General features: G+C 36.9%; 2 pseudogenes; both read right to left on the bottom strand.

The window, feature by feature from the left end:
* Positions 1-11,026: 11,026 nt before the first annotated feature.
* LOC127094172 (ras-related protein RAB1BV-like) lies at positions 11,027-11,755 on the bottom strand (annotated as a pseudogene).
* A 9,295-nt stretch (positions 11,756-21,050) lies between these two features.
* LOC127099223 (uncharacterized) lies at positions 21,051-21,150 on the bottom strand (annotated as a pseudogene).
* Positions 21,151-21,806: the final 656 nt, after the last annotated feature.

Here is a 21,806-nt window from a genome sequence, read left to right as displayed (position 1 = left end):
AGGTCCATACCGTATAGCACCAAGGTAACTAAAATTCTTGATAGTAGGGATGAATTACTTCACAAAATGGATAGAGGCAGAAGTTGTCTCCAAATTCACTATTGAAAGAGTCTTCCGTTTCTACTGGCAGAAAACTATGTGCAGGTTTGGGCTTCCCAGAGCCATTATCTCCAGCAATACGACTCAGTTCACCAGCGTTATGGTCACTTATGTTTGCCAAGATTTATGAGCGCAAACAAAGTTCATATCTTTTGTACACCCACAAGCTAATGAGAAAGCTAAATCAGTGAACAAGGTAATTCTGAATGGACTCAAGAAGAAGCTTGGCGATGTCAAAGGCTTATAGGCATAACTGCTCTTTGAAATATTATGGTCATTTCACACAACCCCCACTTTACTACCAAGGACAACCCATTCGCCATGGTATATGGAGAATACCTCAAGCTTGTTATAGATATTGACACACCCTCGTGGTGACGCTTCCAATTTGGTCAAGAGGTAAACAAGGCAGGATTGGAATGTGCGAAAAAGTTGATTGATAAATTTAGATAAGCCACTCATGTCCTAGAATTTTATGTAAAGCATAAAGCCTCCAGAAGGTACAACTCCAAAGTCCAATCAAGGAAGATGCGACAAGGCGATCTGATCTTAAAGCAAGTGGTTATGACCGCACAACAAGAAAAGCTACAACCCAACAGGGAAGAGCCATATCACATATTCCAGAAGCTTCGTCATGGAGCATACAAGTTGCATGAATTGGACAGACAACTTCTACCCAGAACTTGGAAAGTTCTTTATCTTAAGTATTATTGCAACCATGATTATTTGTAATTTATTAAGAGACATAAGTATTTACCTATGAACTATAGCTTGAATATTTATGAGTAGCAAGAACATTTTCTTATATTTTATATGTTGGACTTCATAGCAAAGATCCTTTTCGCATCTTAAAGTGATATTTTGTATGATGGACTTCATGGCGAACATTCTTGCCACCTCTTAAGGCAACATTTATTACACTGGCCTTCATGGAAAATATCCTTGCCGCCTCTTTAGGAAGTATTTTGTAAGGTGGACTTCATGCAAAGATCTTTGCCGCCTCTAAAGACAATATTTTGTATGTTGGACTTCATGGTGAAGATCCTTGCCACCTCTTAAGGCAATATTTTGAATTATGAACTTTATGGTGATGATCCTTGCAACCTCTTAAGGAAATATTTTGTACTTTAGACTTCATGGCGAAGATCCTTGCCGCTTCTTAAGGCAATAATTTGAATGTTAGACTTCATGGAAAAGATCATTTTCGCCTCTTAAGGAAATATTTTGTATGTTTGACTTCATGGCTAAGATATATGCCACCTCTCAAGGAAATATTTTGAATGTTAGACTTCTTGGTGAAGATCTTTTTTGCCTCTTAAGGCAATACTTTGTATGCTGGACTTCACGGTGAAGATCTTTTTCACCTCTTAAGGAAATATTTTGTACGTTGCACTTCATGTCAAATATCCTTATTGCCTCTTAAGGAAATATTTTGTATGTCGAATTTCATGGCGAATCCTTTCCGCCTCTTATGAAATATTTTGTATACTGGACTTCATGGCGAAGATCATTGCCACCTCTTAAGGAAATATTTTGAATGTTTAACTTCTTGGTGAAGATCCTTGCCGCCTCTTAAGGTAATATTTTGTACGCTATACTTAATGGCAAAGATCATTGCTGCCTCTTAAGGCAATATTTTGTATGTTGGACTTCACGGCGAAGATCCTTTCCACCTCTTAAGTCAATATTTTGAAAGTTGGAATTCTTACTAAAGATTATTGCCGACTCTTAAGGTAATATTTTGTATGTTGGACTTCATGGAAAAGATTATTCCCTCATATTAAGGCAATATTTTGTACGCTGGACTTTCTAACGAAGATCCATGATGTCTCTTAAGGAAATATTTTGACTGTTGGACTTCCTGGTGAAGATACTTGTCGCCCTTCACGAAAATGTGAATAAACTATCTAAACTCATCACTTAGGGGAACTAGAATTTCCTCGAGCAGGGTCCAACATATGAATCTCTCCCAAGAGGCGCTACTAAAGTTTAGCCTAAGAGACTTAGTCTAACGTAACTTCGCCCGAGAGGTCTATTGCCTCACCTGATGGAGTTAGAGTTTCGTCAACCAGGCTTAATGTAACTTCGCTTGTGGGACGAAAAGTTCCCATTAAACTCACCTGGGGGACTTAGAGTTTCCTCGGGCAGGGTCCAACATATGAATTTCGACTAGGAGGCACAACTGAAGTCTAACCTAAGAAACTTGGTCTAAAGTCTTTGTTGAGGGTTTGATAGAAGTCTCACCGGAGAGGTCTAATGCCTTGCCTGAGGAACTTATAGTCTCGCCATCCATACATAATTGTCGCAACCTGAAAAAGGAGATGCGAAAAAAACAACCGGCGAAAAAAGAAAAGACAGAAGAGTCGCCACCGTGCGTTATTTATCCCAAAGGAGGGAAAGGAAACGCTCGAAGTAAACATGAAAAAAAGGAAAGGAAAAGACAAGGTCTCGTAACCAAATCTTGGGTTCGGGAGTCGATTATGCGAAGGGAAGGTATTAGCACCCCTATGCATCCGTAGTACTCTACAGGATCCACTTTTGTTGTTCTTGTCTAAAGGGTGTGGGTTTATCTAATATACTATTTGCTAAAAGAGAGGGTCAAAAGAAAATGACTCGCACGGATATCGCATCCACTGCATACGTATCTCATCTGGATATGAGAATCAGAGTCTTCGTAGCTCGGATGCCTATGGGCTAAAGAGGAGTGTGCTCGCTAAGACATCGCGTCTTATGCCTACGTATCTCATCTGGAATGAGAATCAGAGCAAGCCGTAGTTCGGCTAACTACGGGTTAAGGGTTGTGTTTTTTAGATGAACGACGTTACTACGCAATCTACCGGATGCTCGACCTTTGGAGACTTACTCGCCTGTAGTAGAAGGAGTTAACGTGTTCCTAGGAGAAGAAAAATCAATGAGTTTGTTTGGGTTTTAGGAATGCTCATGCAAAAAAGGAAGTCCTAGACGAAGGAACAGTGCTACCTTAATTGACATGCAAACGAGAGACTATACGAAGCCTAGCAATCCTATGGGGAGACGATCACACCATACAAAACAAACATGCATAAAGTAAAATGCCACCAAGGGGCTCAAACCTACATGGGTAGGGCTTTAGTCAAGAGGGGTCATATCAACCTCGACAAACAAGCCATGGAATAGGTAATCAAAAGGGCTCTTAACCACTAACATTGAACGTCAGGGTGAGCAGATCAAAAGGGTAATGAGGATAAGACCTCATAGCTCTTAACCCTGGACAGGGTGGGCTCATGACAAAAAATGGGGATTCAGAAAGGTGGAACCCTCTCCACTGACTGACCAGACAAAAGATCTTGGGCTTTTGTTCTGAAGCATCAGCACGTAGTGCGAGCATAAAGAACAACACACTGAATAACGGGGGATTGATTACTAATCCCTTTTATCCGTCAATTGCCTCTTCGTGGAGGTCTTTAGCACGGATGCCTCTTCTTGGAGGTCTTTGGGCACAAAAGTAAACAAACAAAAGAAAACATTGCCTCCTATTGAGGTCTTCCAACTAAGAAAGCGGTAAAATGCGGGAAAGATAAAGGGATCAAGAGGTCTACCACACGGATAAAGATCCGAAGTAATAACAGCTAAAGAAATAAGAAACCCATAGATCTCTAGAGTTGATTGGGGAGGATCGATTGAAATTGAATTGCACCGTTGGCTTTGCAGAACAATCTTAGGGTTTATATGAGAGGGAATTGGTTCTTTGCAGATGAGTTCCCTTCAGTCTCTGGAGGTTGCTCTGAATTAGTTAGAATATCTCTAGGGTTTTGTTCCAAGGAAACTTCAGAGTGTTTTCAGCTTTCACCAATTCTCCCTCTCTCTCTTTCTTTTTCCTTTACTGAAATTTCAGAATTTATAACCTGATTTTCGTGGCTTTGTGGGCTCAAATGAAAGAGGTCCAAGTCCAAGATTTTTCTGTTATATATATATATATATATATATATATATATATATATATATATATATATATATATATATATATATATATATATATATATATATATATATATATATATATATATATATATATATATATATATATATATATATATATATATATATATATATATATATATATATATATATATATATATATATATATATATATATATATATATATATATATATATATATATATATATATATATTTTCCGTTTGACATGATGAAATTCAAGCTTCTTGGATCTAATTCCGATTGACATGATGAAATGCAATATGAAATGTTAAATGACCTAAAAATGAATGCATGAATGAGGGGGGCAAATTTTGAGGTATTACAATAATGTAACTTTTCCTATGGGACTAAGAGTTCCCATCAAACTCTCCTAGGGGACTTATAGTTTCCTCGAGCGGGGTCTAACATACAAATATAATCCAGGAGGTGCGATTGAAGTCTAGTCTAAGAGACTTTGTCAAAAGTCTTGTCTGAGAGATTGATAGAAGTGCTGCCTGAGAGGTCCAGTGCCTCACTTGAAGAACTTATAGTCTCGTCAGTCAGGCTTAATGTAACTTTGTCGGGGGGACTTAGAGTTTCCTCGATAGGGTCCAACATACAAATCTCACCTAGGAGGTGCGGCTAAAGTTTAGCCAAAGAGACTTAGTCTAAAGTCTCGTCTAAGAGATTGATAGAAGTCCCGTCTGAGAGGTTCAACGCCTCGCCTGAGGGACTTACATACAAAACCACTCACCTCACGTGAGATATCTCACCCTTCAAAACCACTATAAACAATGTAATACCACCATTCAGAAACTCTCGCTGCCGCGGGCAAACCCTTACCATAGTAAATTACTAAGACTTCTGAGTATCCTCTACATTAGTAGGGATACCATACACTCCTATATTTTTTGACAAGTAATATATATATATATATATATATATATATATATATATATATATATATATATATATATATATATATATATATATATATATATATATATATATATATATATATATATATATATATATATATATATATATATATATAATTTACTTTAAAATATAATAATGTTGTTGAACAAGACTGGCTTCACTTTATATTTTAGAATTAATAACAAAGATATTTTTGATGATTAAGTATGTGGTGGTCTCTTTTTGTAAATAAAAAAAAGAATCTATGTGCGGGATGATCTTCATTTATTTTATCTTCTAACATCACAGTTTTATCCCTGCAGCTTAATTTGAAACATTTGCTCACTATCTTGTATGGAAGCATAACTCATTTGCTCACATAGATTAAATTTTTTGGTGAAATTTTCGGTGTTTTAGTTTCTCAACTGTATATTTATTCAATTGGATATAAAGTTTTAATGTAGGGTAGTAATTAATATGTTTGGTAAAGAGTATAAATGAAGAAAAAGCTATTACATCATCAACTATCCGTTTATGTCAATGCCATTTACACTATCGAACTAGCAACTAGGAGATTAAGATGCTTTAAGTAGTATTAAGTCACATTCCAATTGAATGAAATAAGCACTATATTGGTCAACTAAATATGTCCCGTTATAATTGTCTTAGAAACTTTGTTCTAAAAATAGTCATTTTGTTTTTAATGTTTCTTTATCGACTGTACTTGTTAATTAATATTATAAAAATTAATATTTTTTATTTTATATATATGACAATAATTGTTAGGTATACACTAATACGAAAAATATCTATCATCTTGATTGGGATATGTGAATTTGTTACTTTTCATCTCGGATTAATGATTGTGATGAAAAATTGAACATGTCATTTTTTTCTAAGAGTGGATTTTTCAATCATGATGAAAAATGGTTTTTGGGTTCGATTCTCAACAAAATTATTGATATTTTGCTATATGAACTTTTTTTCAACTGTTGTTACATTTAACCGAGAGAATATTTGCAAGGGGATAACATTTCATAACCGAGAGAATATTTGCAAGGGGATAACATTTCATAATTGTTGGAAGATCCAATCCGGTAGAATTCCATTCTTTTTCTTTAAATATATTTTTTAAATTTTATATATAATTTTGTTATAACCTATACTACATTTTTATAATGACACCAAAATATGCACTAAATTGTGTAATAAAACACTTTATATATATATATATATATATATATATATATATATATATATATATATATATATATATACTAAAAGTGTTATGCATCTTGATCAAAATATGAAAAAAAAAAGTTATATATTATTTTACATCAAAACTAATATTGCATATATATTACAAAATAAGTGTCATCTTGATTTTAAAGTCTTATGAAAACAAATTGTTCAACGTGAACGCTCGTCTTTTATGTATTCTTATGTGAATGATATCTCGTCGTTAAATAATTATAAGTTGAGCGAAATGTAAAAACATTTAATTAGAAATAATAAAAATATATTATGCGGTAAAATCATTAATATGTATTGTAAATATATATTTTCTATTCTCAAGAATCAAGAATGTCGGGAGAGATAATGTTTATCATGTGTTTCATGACATCAAATCCACATACGTATCCTTCTCGTTGTTTCCTCATCTACAAATAAATTTTATATAGTGAGTAATAATATACACAAAAAATACATGTAATTATATATAAATGAATGTCACAAATAATAAATTTACCATAGAGATATAAAATTTGGTTTCTTTTTCCAAGTCCTTTCCACGTATTGGATCCCTCCACAACTCTACATACTGAAAATAACTTAAACATTACACACTAATTACAAAGTCATATTAAATATATATTACTAAGTCATATAAAATATAAACTTACGTGGAAACTATATGTTTCATCCTTGAATCAAGTTGTTTGTCTAAGGAACATAGCACAATTTCATTTAAGGATATAATTAAAAAAATTTAGCTGTGAAATCAATTTCAAACTGTAGATGTTTTTGATTGACTACATTTTGTGTTAAAACACTAACTGTACTCTGATGTCTTGACTGATGTCATGACATGCTTGAGCAGTATGCTGCAGGATTAGCTAATACAGGATTTACTGAATGTCAAACCCTGGATGTTATGACATTCATCCATGACAGCAAATACTGAACTATAGAATAGTTGGTTTTTCTGTTATAGCTCAGTATTGAGTTCAGTCTGTTTTTCAGGAGAGTAACAGACCTGACACATAGCCTATTGTCTGAATGTCAAACTGAATGTTATGACATTCATCCTTGACAGCAGATACTGAATTATAGGCAGGTTGGTTTTTCTGCTACAGTTCGGTATTTATTTCAGTCTGTTTTTCAGGAGAATAACAGACCTGGCATATGGCCTATTATCTAAATGTCAAAATGAATGTTATGACACTTATCTCTGACAGCTGATACTGAATTATAGACTGGTTGGTCTTTCTGTTACAGTTCAGCATTTAGTACAGTCTGTTTTTCAGGAGAATAACAGACCTAGCGTATGGCCTATGTTTTGGACGTCAAACTGAATGTTATGACATTCATTCCTGACAGCATATGCTAAAGTGTAGGCTAGTTAGTTTTTCTGTTTCAGTATTTTTCTCAGGCTATTTTTCAGGAATCCAACAGCTGAGCTAAAATCCAGGAAACTAACAACTGAGCTACAATTAATGGACCTAACAAATAGCCTATGTGTTAGCACCCTAATTAGGTTAACTTGCTTAACATTAATTTTAGGAAATACATGTACAAGGCCCAAGTGTTGCAATATAAAAGGATGGCAATCCTACTTTCAGCAATTCAGGGGTTTTAAGCGTGAAGCATTCATTGTACCATCATACTTCACTGCTGTATTTTTTATTTTGTGTCCTGTATTAGGTTTAACTTGTGAGCCAAGCAATTATCACCTAGATGATTGCATTGGACTAGGGTGTTCATTGAGTTGTAAGTGTTGTGTCACTCTAAGCTTTTAAGCGTGAGTGTTGTGTTTCTTGATTAAAGCTGTTAAACACAATCAAGAGTTGTTTGAAGTGTAACTTCGTCATTAACTTTAAACCAATTAAAGGTTGTAATTGTCGCACCTCGAAAAAATGGGGATACGACTTCAAAGCGAAGCGCGATCGCACACTCGCAATGATGGACTGAACAGAGTCGCCACCGAACTTTATTTATTCCTAAAAAGGAAAGGGGAAATATCGATAAAACCCAAGACAAAAGAAAGGATAAGATATGGTCATCGCAACCAATATCAGGGTTCGGGAGTCGATTACGCAAGGGGAAGGTATTAGCACCCCTCACGTCCGTTGTACTCAACGGGAACCATTAGGTCAGTTGTGTGCATTAATGTTAGTTTGAAGTGTTAGGCTTTTCAAGTTATCAAGTGGGAAAGAAAGAATAGAAGAGAGGAAAATGTTTTTGGATTTTTTAACGAAGGACTAAACCTAAGTTTTTTATTAGTGGGCCTGACAAGATTTATAAATCCTGCTCCTACGTATCTCAAAAGAGAAATCAAGGCTTACGTAGTTCTGGGTAGAAAAATGTTTGTTTGTTGGTCGATTTTAGCGAAGGCTATATTGTATCAATCGACGAAAACATTGTTTTACCCAAAACAAATGAGGAGTGGACGCATACCACACATCGAACGGATTTATAAATCTACATTCGGAAAAGCGTCATTTATCTCTACTCAACAATCGTGGCCGAAACATTGTTTTGTATCACTTAAGACAATATATCTTTCATTTATGAAAAAAAGTTTTTGATTAGTCGCACGGCGGCGAGAAAAGAGTTTGATCGGTTGGATGTATTTTGAGTGATGGCGAGAACTTGGATGAGCGAGATATACATCTCGAATCCTAGTCTCAGGAGTGCATGGTATACACCATGTTCCATTTCCATCTTTATTAACAAAAGTTAAGATAGGAATTAAGTATTTTTGGAATTTGACTGGGAAAGGGTTTGAAGAAACCGCATTGACAGTTTTAGACGATGGCGAGAGTTAAGATTGGCGAGGCATAGGTCTCGAATCTTAATCTCAGGAGTGCATGGTATACACCATGTTCCATTTCCACCTTTATTGAAAAAGTGTTAAATAAGATTTAGGTATCTTAGATTTGATTGAGAAAAGGTTTGACGAAACCACATTGACAATTTTAGACGATGGCGAGAGTTAAGATTGGCGAGGCATACGTCTCGAATCTTAACCTCAGGAGTGCATGGTATACACCATGTTCCATTTTCACCTTTATTGGAAAAATGTTAAATAAGAATTATGTATCTTGAGTTTTGTTGTGAAAATGACTTGACCTAGATCAAGTATTGATGGACGTTTAAGAGAAATTTGAATGAGTGTTTGAGAGAGCAAAGTGGATAAATTTAGATGATGGCGAGAGCTAGGATTGGCGAGATATACATCTCGAATCCTAGTCTCAGGAGTGCGTGGTATACACCACGTTCCACTTCCATCTTTATTGAAAAAGTCTTGACCATGAATTAATATTTTTTTGAGTTTTTATCAGGAAAAATGACTTGACATTAAATCAAGCATTTGATGAAAGTTTGAAAAATAAGTGGAATGGAATTGGAGGGAGAAGTGAATTGACTTGCTTATTGAGAAAATACTCGACGTTGGATCGAGTCATATTTTTGTATTTTTGAAATTGTTGATTTTACTCTTGTGTTAGTATCTAACTAAATAGTCAAACAAATAAAGAAATAAAACAGTACAAGATCATTACACATCGGGGGAGTGGGGTACATTTTGTCAAATGGGGATTCAAAATCATGACACAATTAAATCGGGCCCAAACAACAAATAATGCAAAGTATGAGTGTAAGTGCAAGAGAACCGGCTCATTGTAAGAAAGCCCAAGAGTAAGCTATGTGAGGTTGATGGCGATGCTTAAAAAGCAGTCGACTTACAAGGGTGTGGAAATGGGCTCGATATTAAATCGAGAAAAACATGATTTTTATAGTTTAAAAATGGTTTTGAATGCATGATAAATTTAATAAAAAACATGGACATAAAAAATATTAAAAGAAACAAAATGCTAAAAGAAAATAAAATGCTAAAATACTAACAAATGCTACATATGAGTATTGAACCCACTCCTCTTGAGACTATGGAAACCACCCCTCTCCACCAAGCCACTTATGATTAGTTATTATTTACAATGCTAATTTAGATATATAAACCAAGATAAATTAAAAATAGAATTAAAATAAAAAAACTAAATAAAAAAAGAAATCTGTTGGTCTACTGGTAATTAAACCCAGCCGCTTGGCTGTTGGGTTTACAATGGGGGATAAGTTGAAAACATAAAATAATTATTAACTAATAACCTAGGAAAATTAAACGAATTTTTTTTAATGTTTTTTTTGTTTGCTCTACTGACAGCTAAAAAAAAGAATTAAATAAAAGGAAACAAAAAAGAAAGAAAATGAAAAAAAACAGTGGCGTCATCCTCGTTTAGCTCTCTCGCTCTCTCTTCTCCCAATCTCACTCACAAACCTCTCTCTCAAACGCTCTCCCGATCGCTCTCACTCAAACTCTCAATATCCTTCCATCGATACCATCACGTCTCACACCCAAACGCCCATATCTCACTCAATCGTGTAAGAAAGCAATGTCAAAAAAAAAACTCACCTTCGGCGATGACAACGACAACGATGAAGCTCACAGGTTTGTCTTTGATTTGGTGATTAGGGTTTGTGGTATCTTTTTCGCCGTTCCTCTTTTTTTTCTCCCTGATTCGCCTCTCCCTATTTATGTTCACAGCTTAGGGTTCTTTTGTTTGCAAGTTTCCAATTCCGCCTCTGATTAGGTTTTTTTCCTCTCTCTTTCTCACTGATCCCTCCACTATTTATCTTCTATGAATTAGGGTTTTCAGGATGGCATATGGAGCTCAAAAGAGTATCCTGCAAAACCTCCTTCTGGGTGGTCAGGTTTCGGTCGCCCTAATTGATGCTTGGATTGGAACAGGTAAACTGGGTATAGGCTTTCTTCTACGTTTTTGTCTCAATTCCAATTTGGGAATTTTCTTGGAATTTAAACAACTTGGTAATTAATTTGTGTTTGTGTTGTTTTTTAACCGCAGTGAATTTCTTGGCCTTTGATGGGGACTTAGGAGTACTGGCAGCAACCTTTTTAGTCCTCTCTGGTAAAAGCACTGGGTTGATGTTAGGTAGAACACCACCACGAGCAATGGTAACACCAGCAAGCAATTCTCCAAGCTCTTCATCATGTTTGTTTTTTTACTAGTTTTAAAGAACTTGATACCATACTCATCAGCAAGAGCTTGACCTTTGGAGGTAGGTACGGCCCTTTTACTTTCATCCATATCAACCTTGTTTCCCACAAGTAACTTGTTTATATTGTCAGAAGCATGCTGTTCAATATTACGAATCCGATTCCTAATAATATTGAAAGATGCTTTATCAGTAGCATCACAAACCAGCAAGATACCCATGGCTCCACGGTAATAAGTTGTAGTAATAGTTCTGAATCTCTCTTGGCCAGCTGTATCCCAGATTTGCAACTTAATGCGCTTGCCATCAAGTTCAATGGTTATTATCTTGAAATCAATACCCATGGTGGTGATAAAATTGGTTGTGAAGGAACCATCAGAAAATCTCAAAAGCAAAACAACTCTTCCCCACACCACTACCGCCGATAAGAAGAAACTTGATGAGGTAATCGTAATCGGCATGTGCTCTAACGGGTGCTGCTGCCATGGCATTGCGGTTGAAAAATGAAGAGTTCTTGTAAAGTGACTCAGTTGGGCTGTCTTGCATTATGGGCAAAATCCAAGATCCTATATTTTTACTCTTTGATGTCCTGGTTTATTATCCCACTGTTAAGTTTATTGTAGTACCAAAACTGTGAAGGCTGATTTTTCCATACGTTATTGCAGGATTGCAAGCATGCTGCAGCTTCTTTGTAGCAAGTATCACGCTTCACGACCTAGACTTGGTCGAAACCGACAACTTATGCTCTAGTACTTCATGGTATGTAAGCGTGTTCATGCTCTTGATAGAAACTCATGACTGCCCTACCTTACTTGGTATCACTTGTCTTGAATCCTGGTTTGTGGCTCACCTTAGCTTGCTATTTGCTAACATGCTATCTTGCATCAGGCCTTTCGATGTTTGCTTGGTGTTTATGGATGTGAAGTCCAGCACATGTCTGCAGCAGGTAAAAAATTCTGTCATTCTGCAACTGTCCGCAGCCTTAGGTTTATAATCAATGCACATAGCATATGTTGACTGTTAGTATGGGCTCATGATCTAATTGGTCCACTGCATTGCAACAGGGCATCGCCTTACGTTTCGCGACATTCTAAGGCACATTTTGTACGCCATACACGAAATGCAGTCTCAACGTGGCTGGCGACCTCGAGTGCGATACGTTCAGAAGATGTTTTCAAGCAATCAAGTAAACATCCTAAGGGGAAACGATTTGATGTGCTGTACCGGTAAAATGAAATTCAAAGAAGATTGACTGTGGTATTGTCCGGTTGAGTCAATTTGTCTTCCATTTGTGACGGTACCCGATCCCTTGTTTTTTTTTGGAGCGCTCTAATATTGAACTGCAGTTGTTCACTGTGCAGAAAGATTTTGTGACATTTGAATCAAGAAAGGCCAACGAAGTTGCACTAATGATGATGGGACTGACGGTGGAGAAGAAAAATGAAATTATTGGTACTTGGAACTTGGCTCCAAGGTCAGCAACAAGAGCTGCTTCTTGCCATGCCGATAATCACTTCAACTTTTTCTTTAGTGATTAATTCTTCAACAACTGAAGCTGCTTGCAAAGGGTTTCGACCAGAATCACGGAAGAAAATTACCAAGTTTTGATTGTTGTAATAGTTATTGAAACTTTGTAAATCCATATTTGTAATGAGTATGATTACGAATTGTAATTGGGGAAATTAACAAGGATGCAGGTTGTTGTTATGGAATTCTTTGGAATTGGGATTTGTTTTTTTTTTGTTGAATAATTGTTTTGGATTAATGAACTTAATTGGTTAATTGTTATGATTGAATGGATTTGGATGTGAAATGGTTTAAATTGGTTCCAAATGGATAATGAAAATGGATATGGATTTTGGATATGGATTTAAAAATAGAGTTAAAAAATGGATATGGATTTTTAGGAATAATCCAAGACTGATCTAAATATCAATTTAAATAATAATAACAAATCAGCAAAAACCAAATAAAAATCAAATTAATCTATAATTCGTTAAAATTACTTTGATATCAACTCTAACATTCATTTGGAAATTAAAATCAATTAGAGTTTGAATCATTAGTAAAATAAACAATTAAGATTAAATTGAAATTTGGAATTAAACTTAATTCGAAATTAAAATCAAATTGAAAATTAAAAAAAGTCAAATAATTAAAATCCATTTTATAATCAAAAGCACCATGATCAAAAAGGCCTAGACAATGACCAATGTGTAACAAAAATATGGATTTGGGAATGAATGTATGCAAATGAACTTTTAGGCCAAGTGCCAAATAAAAATGAAAAAATGGAAAAAATTTCAGGACCAAAATCGGGGTATGACAGTTGCCCCTATTTAAGCGTCTTCAACTAGAGAGTATGAAGCAGGACACTCTTCATATGATCATAGTGGGAGATGGTTAAATACTGAGAAGACCCGGATTTTGATCCTGAATCCCTATGGCATGATGTGATGTGATATGATATGATATGCATGGATGCATGATTCTTTTTTTTTAATTTTCTTCCCTGCTAGGGATATGATGGACCCTTGACAGGAGATGCTACCAGACAGACCAAGCTGTGGGGAATGCTGATGGTCCACAGAAAGACAGACAAGTGGTAAGAAACAAACTCGTTGGGGAAAACAAATCCTGCTGGAGAGTCAAACACACACTAGGGAGTAATCGAAGTGGAATTTGATAAGCAGCATTCGGAGTACAAGAGATTTAGGGAGTAAGTTCACATATGACTTACCAGACCTGAATAAGGAAGAAAATGCATAACAGGTTCAGACACAACAAAACAGGTTCATATATGACCTGACAATGCTGGGGAATAATCATGGAGAATAACTCTTCAGAACAGGTTCATGTATGACCTGACACCGGAATAAAGCTCAACAACAGGTTCATACATGACCTGAATAGTATTGAACAAATAGAGAAAAAATCTTCAGAGCAGGTTCAAGTATGACCTGACCCTGGAATAAAAGCTCAACAACAGGTTCATACATGACCTGAATAGTATTGGACAAAAATTGGAAAAACTCTTCAGAGCAAGTTCAAGTATGACCTGACCCCGGAATAAAAGCTCAACAACAGGTTCATATATGACCTGAATAGTATTGAACAAAAATTGGAAAAACTCTTCAGAGCAAGTTCAAGTATGACCTGACCCCGGAATAAAAGCTCAACAACAGGTTCATACATGACCTGAATAGTATTGAACAGAAATTGGAAAAACTCTTCAGAGCAAGTTCAAGTATGACCTGACCCCGGAATAAAAGCTCAACAACAGGTTCATACATGACCTGAATAGTATTGAACAAAAATTGGAAAAACTCTTCAGAGCAGGTTCAAGTATGACCTGACCCCGGAATAAAACTCAACGACAGGTTCATACATGACCTGAATAGTATTGAACAAACATAGAAAGAATCTTCAGAACAGGTTCAAGTATGACCTGGCACCGGAATAAAGCTCAACAACAGGTTCATACATGACCTGAATAGTATTGAACGACAGGGAAAAAATCTTCAGAGCAGGTTCAAGTATGACCTGACACCGGAATAAAGCTCAACAACAGGTTCATATATGACCTGAATAGGATTGAACAAACAGAGAAAAAAAATCTTCAGTACAGGTTCAAGTATGACCTGACACCGGAATAAAGGCTCAACAACAGGTTCATACATGACCTGAATAGTATTGAACAAAACTTGGATTTGAAAATGACTGCGAAAACCGGATGTGGGTTTAAGAGCACCAAATACAAACTGGAATCAAAGGTCAAAGGATCATAGGATCGACAACAAGACCTGGGTCAATGCAAAATGAGCACGAAGTACATTTCGGCTATGCATGATTTGAATTTCCTTTTATGCATGATATATGAATGATCATGATTATGAGAATGCTGACACTGGGCAGACTGGGAGTTTGTAAAGGCTTTTTATGGAAGCTCATGATTCCTCAACACCGAGAACTCAACCGAATATTTTATGATAGATGTTGTCAAGGGAGGATTCTATCCAGTTTGATGGCCACAGCTTAGCCAATGGATCCTTTTGGAGGATTAATGAACGTGCTAGCATAATTTTCGGGCACTCGTCTTAAACTCGATAGTTGTTGACGTATGGCAGAATTTGTTTGAGCAGTTTGAAGGCACGAAGAAAGAAGTTCTGCCCCTCTGTGGCTCATCTTGCCCCAGTTTTTTGGGTCTTTGGAAATGTTCACCTTAAAAGTGGGTTTGGAAACAACCTTCCATGAGACTACCTCGAGATGGCTTGCCCCAAGTGTTTGAAACTTGCAGTGGTCTGAACTTGACTAACCAAATACTGGAATGGTAGACTCTTGATTGATTGTCCTTTGGATAGCTGGACTCATTGAGCTCTGAGGTGGCTTGCCCTGGTCTAAGTCTTGAAGCAAATTACTCTTGGCTAACTGAACCTTGGAGTGATTGGACTTACTGAGCTCTGAGGTGGCTTGCCCCGATCTGATTCTTGAAGCAGATTGCTCTTGGCTAGGTGACCCTTAGGGTGACTAGCTCGAATTAACTGATGCTCAAAGTGATTTGCCCCTGACTAGACTTCTTTCACTCCATCAAGTTCCTCAACTGTGTATTGAATTTCTTGATGCTAAGTGTTGACTTGCAAATAAGATTGTTCATTCAAAAATGGTAATTTTAATTCAATGCTTATGCAAAAATTTGAACTCAAAGTTTATTGATATGAATGGGTGAAATACAGTGAACGAGTCGTTGATAAGAACACAAAGGTGATCAAGTCATTCACAGTATGCAAGTTGGTGCCATCACATGATTAACAAAAATCGTTTGGAGTCAAGTTAACACAACCTTGTTATAGTATGCTTTCAAAATAAACCCTGCCTCAATTAGGTCTTTTAAGGGTTGTAACGTGGTCTGGTTCACGGTTTTTTTTCTTTGAAACAAAAAGGATGTAAGGCTCAAAATTTATTTTTGTACCCACCCCTTCTTCTTGATGATCTCCAGTTCCTACGTTCAGTTAATCCGATACACGCATTCGACTTCTAAGAGGGTTCGAAGGTGTGATGAGGATTCAAGACGAATTTTCTTGAAATGGCAGTCACCTTATTTTTTGTTTTGTTGAGGATTTTGGTGACCTCTTTTGATTGATTTTCTTTATCCCTAATTTTGCCTGGACCGCTTCTTTGAAGCTTTCGGCCCACCGGGATGCCCTAACTTTTGCCTAAGTCATTTTGTGGTATTTGATTTAGCGGGCTTTTTTTTTATTTTTTAAAGGTATTGACTGCCACATTATTGGTGGATGAGGATCAACCAACACTAATTTTATCTTTTCTCAACTTCTTCGACACTTCAACATGTGCGCGAAGGATAACATGTGGTTGAACCTAAATGGAGGGTGTACATATGGACGATTTTGTTTAAAAGATCGAATGCACGGTCAAACTATCTGAACACAACTACCCTGCCCCAGGTTAAGATTAAGGGTTTTAGATCTGAAATAAACACCAACTTCTAGGCTCAAAGTGGTTGACTAGGGATTAACTCCTTATCTCTTCGGTGTTTGGGGATTTGAAACAATTCCTTACATCATCGACAAGGTTTTACTCAAAAGCATACCACAACAATTGCAGGTGTTTTGTTTTCATCATCCTCCCTCCAATCTTTGTTAACACAACGGTTTGATAAACAAAAATGAATGAGAGGAGTATTTTTGTTTTTGTTTTTTAACATAAATGAAAAACGAGTGAATACGAACGGATTAATTCAAAAGATGCATAAACATTTCATTAATCTTACCAATTCAAATAAAACAACAATGTTTAAAAGCAAATAACAACCAACATGCAAAGAAACTACAAAAGAAGTGTTGAAACAGCCAAATGATTGCCAACTTTAGGGAATTGACTTCTTCAAACTTGAAGGTTGGGATCAACAAGATTTTTGACATCGGCATGATGATCCTCAAATTCTTTTCCTTCAATCTCATCGTTGAACGCAACCCTCTTGGCTCCACTACTCACTTCTCCTTTTCTTTCATTGGTATGGGTCATGACATTGGAAATCCAAGGCGGTATCTCAATGCTCTTACCAGGAAATAATGATAGCTCATTAGCCACATCCCTGACATCTTCCTTGTGGTACAAAACCTTGAGGGGTCTCAGGGGTCCTTTCCCTTTCTCATTACCTGGCCCAGAAATCAAGGTATATGTACCCGAGCCTTCCTCCTTGAGTGTTGGTGACCTTATGTCAATCAATCCTTGCAGCTTGAGCTTAAAACTCTTGCATTCCTCGATGGAGTGCCCCATTGTTCTAGTATGGTATCCGCACTTGATCTTTGGGTGATCTTCTTCAAAGACTAAGCTCTTTTTGTTAATCAGCTCTCGTACAAAGGCTTTCAGCGCTAAGCAAGAATCTAGGTCATGTCCCACTGCCCCTTTATGGAATTCACATGTTGCATTTGGATTGTACCATGACAGGTATGGTGACACAGGTGTGAGAGCTCGAGGGGTCACCAAAGCATTCTGGATTAGTTGTGGGTAGAGCTTTCTGTATGGCACCGGAATTGGGTCATTGTGATTTTTGTTCCTCTTGTTTTGATTCTGATTTTTGTTCTGAACCTGACTTCGGTGATTTTGAGGAGGAATAGCCAGAGGATGTTGATGATGACGTCTTGAGGGAGGTCCATATACTGGTAAATGAGGAGTTACCTCATAGAATTTCCCTTGACCAGATGGATGTGGAGTAATAGCTCTCTTTGTTGCAACAGTGTATATTGGGTGACCCTCTTTTCCCAACAAGACTTGCAGCTTTTCCAAGACCCATCTCATTATGCTCTTCAAAAGATTAAGTTCCTCCTTCAATACTTCTTAACTTTTCCTTAGCTCGTCCATCATATCTTGAGACATGGTTCTTTGTTCTAACGCGTGTTGAGAATCACTTTGCTTCATGGACAAAGGAGAGATGAGTTTTTTTGGTATTTTGTCTGGAAAATGACATGCGTTATGATGAGATGCAGATGCAATGAGATGTGAATGAATGCAATGCAGGCCATGCATATTTGTGTTTTTTCAACACACGGGTCCAAAAGTCCGAGGTATGGATAAATTTGATTGCTTTTCCAAACGGGGTTCTCACCGGGTATGATCTAGGGCTTTGTTACAAAGGATCCCCAAAGTCATTGATTCACAAGAATGTTTGACGCTTACGGGAAATACTTTCCGGTCGTCAACTCCATCAAGGGAATCTATTCTGGGTGAGATTCTCGTACCGACTCTTACGAAGTATCCACCTCGGGAGTCCATACTACGCAACCATCGACTGGGTTTGGACAGGGTACTCAGAGTCATGGATTCAAAAGACTGTTTGACGCTTACGGAAAATACTGATAACACGAAATTATATCATATTTTAGGACTTAATTCAATTAAATTTTATTATTATTTATTTCAGTTCACTTCATTTTATTAGATATTACGCGGTATTTTCTTCCTATTTGTCTCAGGTGGCTTATTTTGAAGCACAAGTAAAAATGGAAGAAAAGGAGGTGCAAAAAGGAAAGAAAATGAACCAAATGTCAAAGCCCAGCCCAAAACACAAAAGCGCAGGTGCCGTGCATGTGACGGACGTCACAGAGGGCGTGACGAGCGTCACGCCTTGCACACTCCTGTGACGGACGTCACACATGGTGTGACGAACGTCACACCATTCCCCTACATTTTTGGCGCAAGCAACGCCTCAGAGACGTTGAGGAGACGTTGAGGAGTGTTGAGCCCTATATTCACGCCATGCATTTATGCACGTTGAAGACCTTTTTGGCAGCGGAAGCGGTTACTCAAGCATATATAAATAGCCACTTGCAAAACCAAAAGGGGTTCCGAGGCTTTTCCACATTTTTTCCTTTGCCGTTTTCGCTTTTGCATATTTTCTTTTCCAGCAACTTAACATTATTGTTTCTTTATTATTTTTACGAGTTCTACATTATCTCTCTTGCAATTTCTATTTTCCTTTTTCCTTTTTAGCATTTAGTTAATTCTTTTCGTACAATAGTTTCTACACCGGAAACTATTGTGCACCTTTTTACCGGATCTAACCTTACGTTAGAATCTAGTTTTATTTCCTTCGTTTTAATTTGTTGTTTAATTGAAGAATCCAAGAACAAATCCTACCGGCTTGTGGTGGAGTGTTCAAGACTATTGTTTACCTCATTCAGGTTCTTTAATTATTATTTAATGCTTTGTTTTATTATTTATTTATATTATCTGCCTGGGATGAGTCTGTTTATGCATGATAAGTATTTTAGTTTGTTTAGCATGTCTGGCTAATTCGCTTAGATATCGGTATGTAAAGTAAGCGGAATAAGGAATCAAAACTAAGTCGGTTAAATTAAGTTTAGAATTAAAATCACTCTTTTTACGGTCTCAATTTACAGGTTTAATAACAAAGGTTTTTACGAAAGTAAAAGACATAAAGAAGTTAAAATCAATAGAGCGAGAGTTTGAGGTTTTAACTGGACAGTGTAAATTAGACATTAATTCTAGATCAGGGCGAGAGCAAGTTTTAGAGTTAATTAAATTCCGATCTTTTCCAAAAAGTATTTTTGAAGATTGAATGTGAGGACGAGAGTTAAGCATTCGAATTTAATTATATAACCTAAGTCAACAGAGCGAGAGTTTGAGATAAGGGTGTTTAAACGGTCAGTGTTTTATTGAAAAGAGTTTCTATGGACTGTATTGCTTTCAAAAAATGGTTTTTGACTTAATTATAAGTGACAGCTACATTAACATAAAATCATGGTTTATTCAACAGAGCGAGAGTTTGAGATAAAACTTTTAATCAATAAAGTCAACTGAAAAGATTTATTTTAAAACCAAGAGACCGACAAAGGATTGATTCCCTAATTACGACGAACTACATACCGATATCTGCTTTATTAATATTTAATCTAGATCTTAGTTTAGTTTTTAGCTTTCCCCCAAACAATCAAACATTGTTCACCTTAGCTTTACGAAGTAACCTTAGATAACGGTATATCGATTCATAAGTCCCTGTGGGATCGATATCTTTTAAAACTACGCGATAGAACTGTGCACTTGCAGTTTGTACCCCAAATTCGACTCATAAAGTCGCGATCAAGTTTTTGGCGCCGTTGCCGGGGACTTTTATTTAATCGATATCGTAACTCTTCCGTTACGCTGTAGAGACTAAGGTTTCTTTTTCTTCTATTCTTTCTTTCGTTGATTTGTATGCCACGCACTCGCTCTCAAGGCGAACCGCTCTATTTACGAATCAACGATATCGAACTATATCTCCGAGTCCTACGACGAATTCGGGAATATCGTGCTGCAAACAATCTCCCTCCTATAGAACTTCCTGATTTCAAAAACCTTTTTCCTTCGATAACCGAGATGGCAGAACCAGCTCGTGCTCTTAGAGATTACGCCGCTCCATCGCAAGATGAGCCGCATTCAAGTATTGCTCCACCCGCAATCGAAGCAAACAACTTCGAACTTAAACCTTCGCTGTTGCAGGCTGTGCAACAGAACCAATTCTCTGGAAATCCTACCGAGGATCCAAACCTTCATTTATCCGTATTTGTCCAATACGCTGATACTGTTAAAGCTAATGGTGTCACTTCAGAGGCAATTCGACTTCGTCTTTTTCCTTTCTCATTAAGAGATAGCGCTAGAAGATGGCTTCAATCTCTTCCTTCCAACTCAGTCACCACATGGAACGAGTTGAAGAAAGTTTTTCTTGCCCGATACTTTCCGCCAAGCAAAACAGCTATGTTAAGAGCCCAGATAAACGGATTTAAACAGAAAGACAACGAGTCTCTTTTCGAAGCATGGGAAAGATACAAAGACATGATGAGATTTTGCCCACACCATGGTTTGGAAGACTGGTTAGTAATTCACACATTTTATAATGGTCTCTTGTACAACACAAGGTTAACAATAGACGCTGCTGCAGGTGGTGCACTAATGAACAAACCTTATGCTGATGCTTACCAGCTTATCGAAAGCATGGCCCAAAACCACTATCAGTGGGGAACCGAACGAACAATGGTGGAAAAACCTCAAACGAAAACTGGCATGTACGAGATAAGTAACCTTGATCACGTTAATGCAAAAGTGGATGCTTTGGTCCAGAAAATTGAAAGTTTAAATGTATCACCTCCAGCCGCCGTGGTTGCTATAACTCAGAATTGCGAGGTCTATGGAATCCAAGGTCACACTCCTACGGATTGTCAACTCTTGACAGGAATCCAAGCAGAGCAAGTAAACTATGCTCAAGGAAGCCCCTACTCGAATACCTATAACTCAAATTGGAAGAACCATCCAAACTTTTCATATAAGAGTAATAATGCTTTGTACGCACCTGGACAGTCTCAAAATCAAACCCCAGCTATACCTCCGGGATATCCGAAACCGAACCCATCCATGCCTAACAATAACACCCCTAGGAAATCTAACTTGGAAATCATGATGGAAAACTTTATAGCTTCCCAACAACAAACCAATAAAGATTTTTTAAACCAGAATGTACACA

The sequence above is a fragment of the Lathyrus oleraceus genome, chromosome 6, assembly GCF_024323335.1.
Source record: "Lathyrus oleraceus cultivar Zhongwan6 chromosome 6, CAAS_Psat_ZW6_1.0, whole genome shotgun sequence".
NCBI classification, from domain to species: Eukaryota; Viridiplantae; Streptophyta; class Magnoliopsida; order Fabales; family Fabaceae; genus Lathyrus; species Lathyrus oleraceus.
The sequence above is the reverse complement of the archived record's forward strand: the minus strand, read 5'-3'. Positions and strand labels throughout refer to the sequence as shown.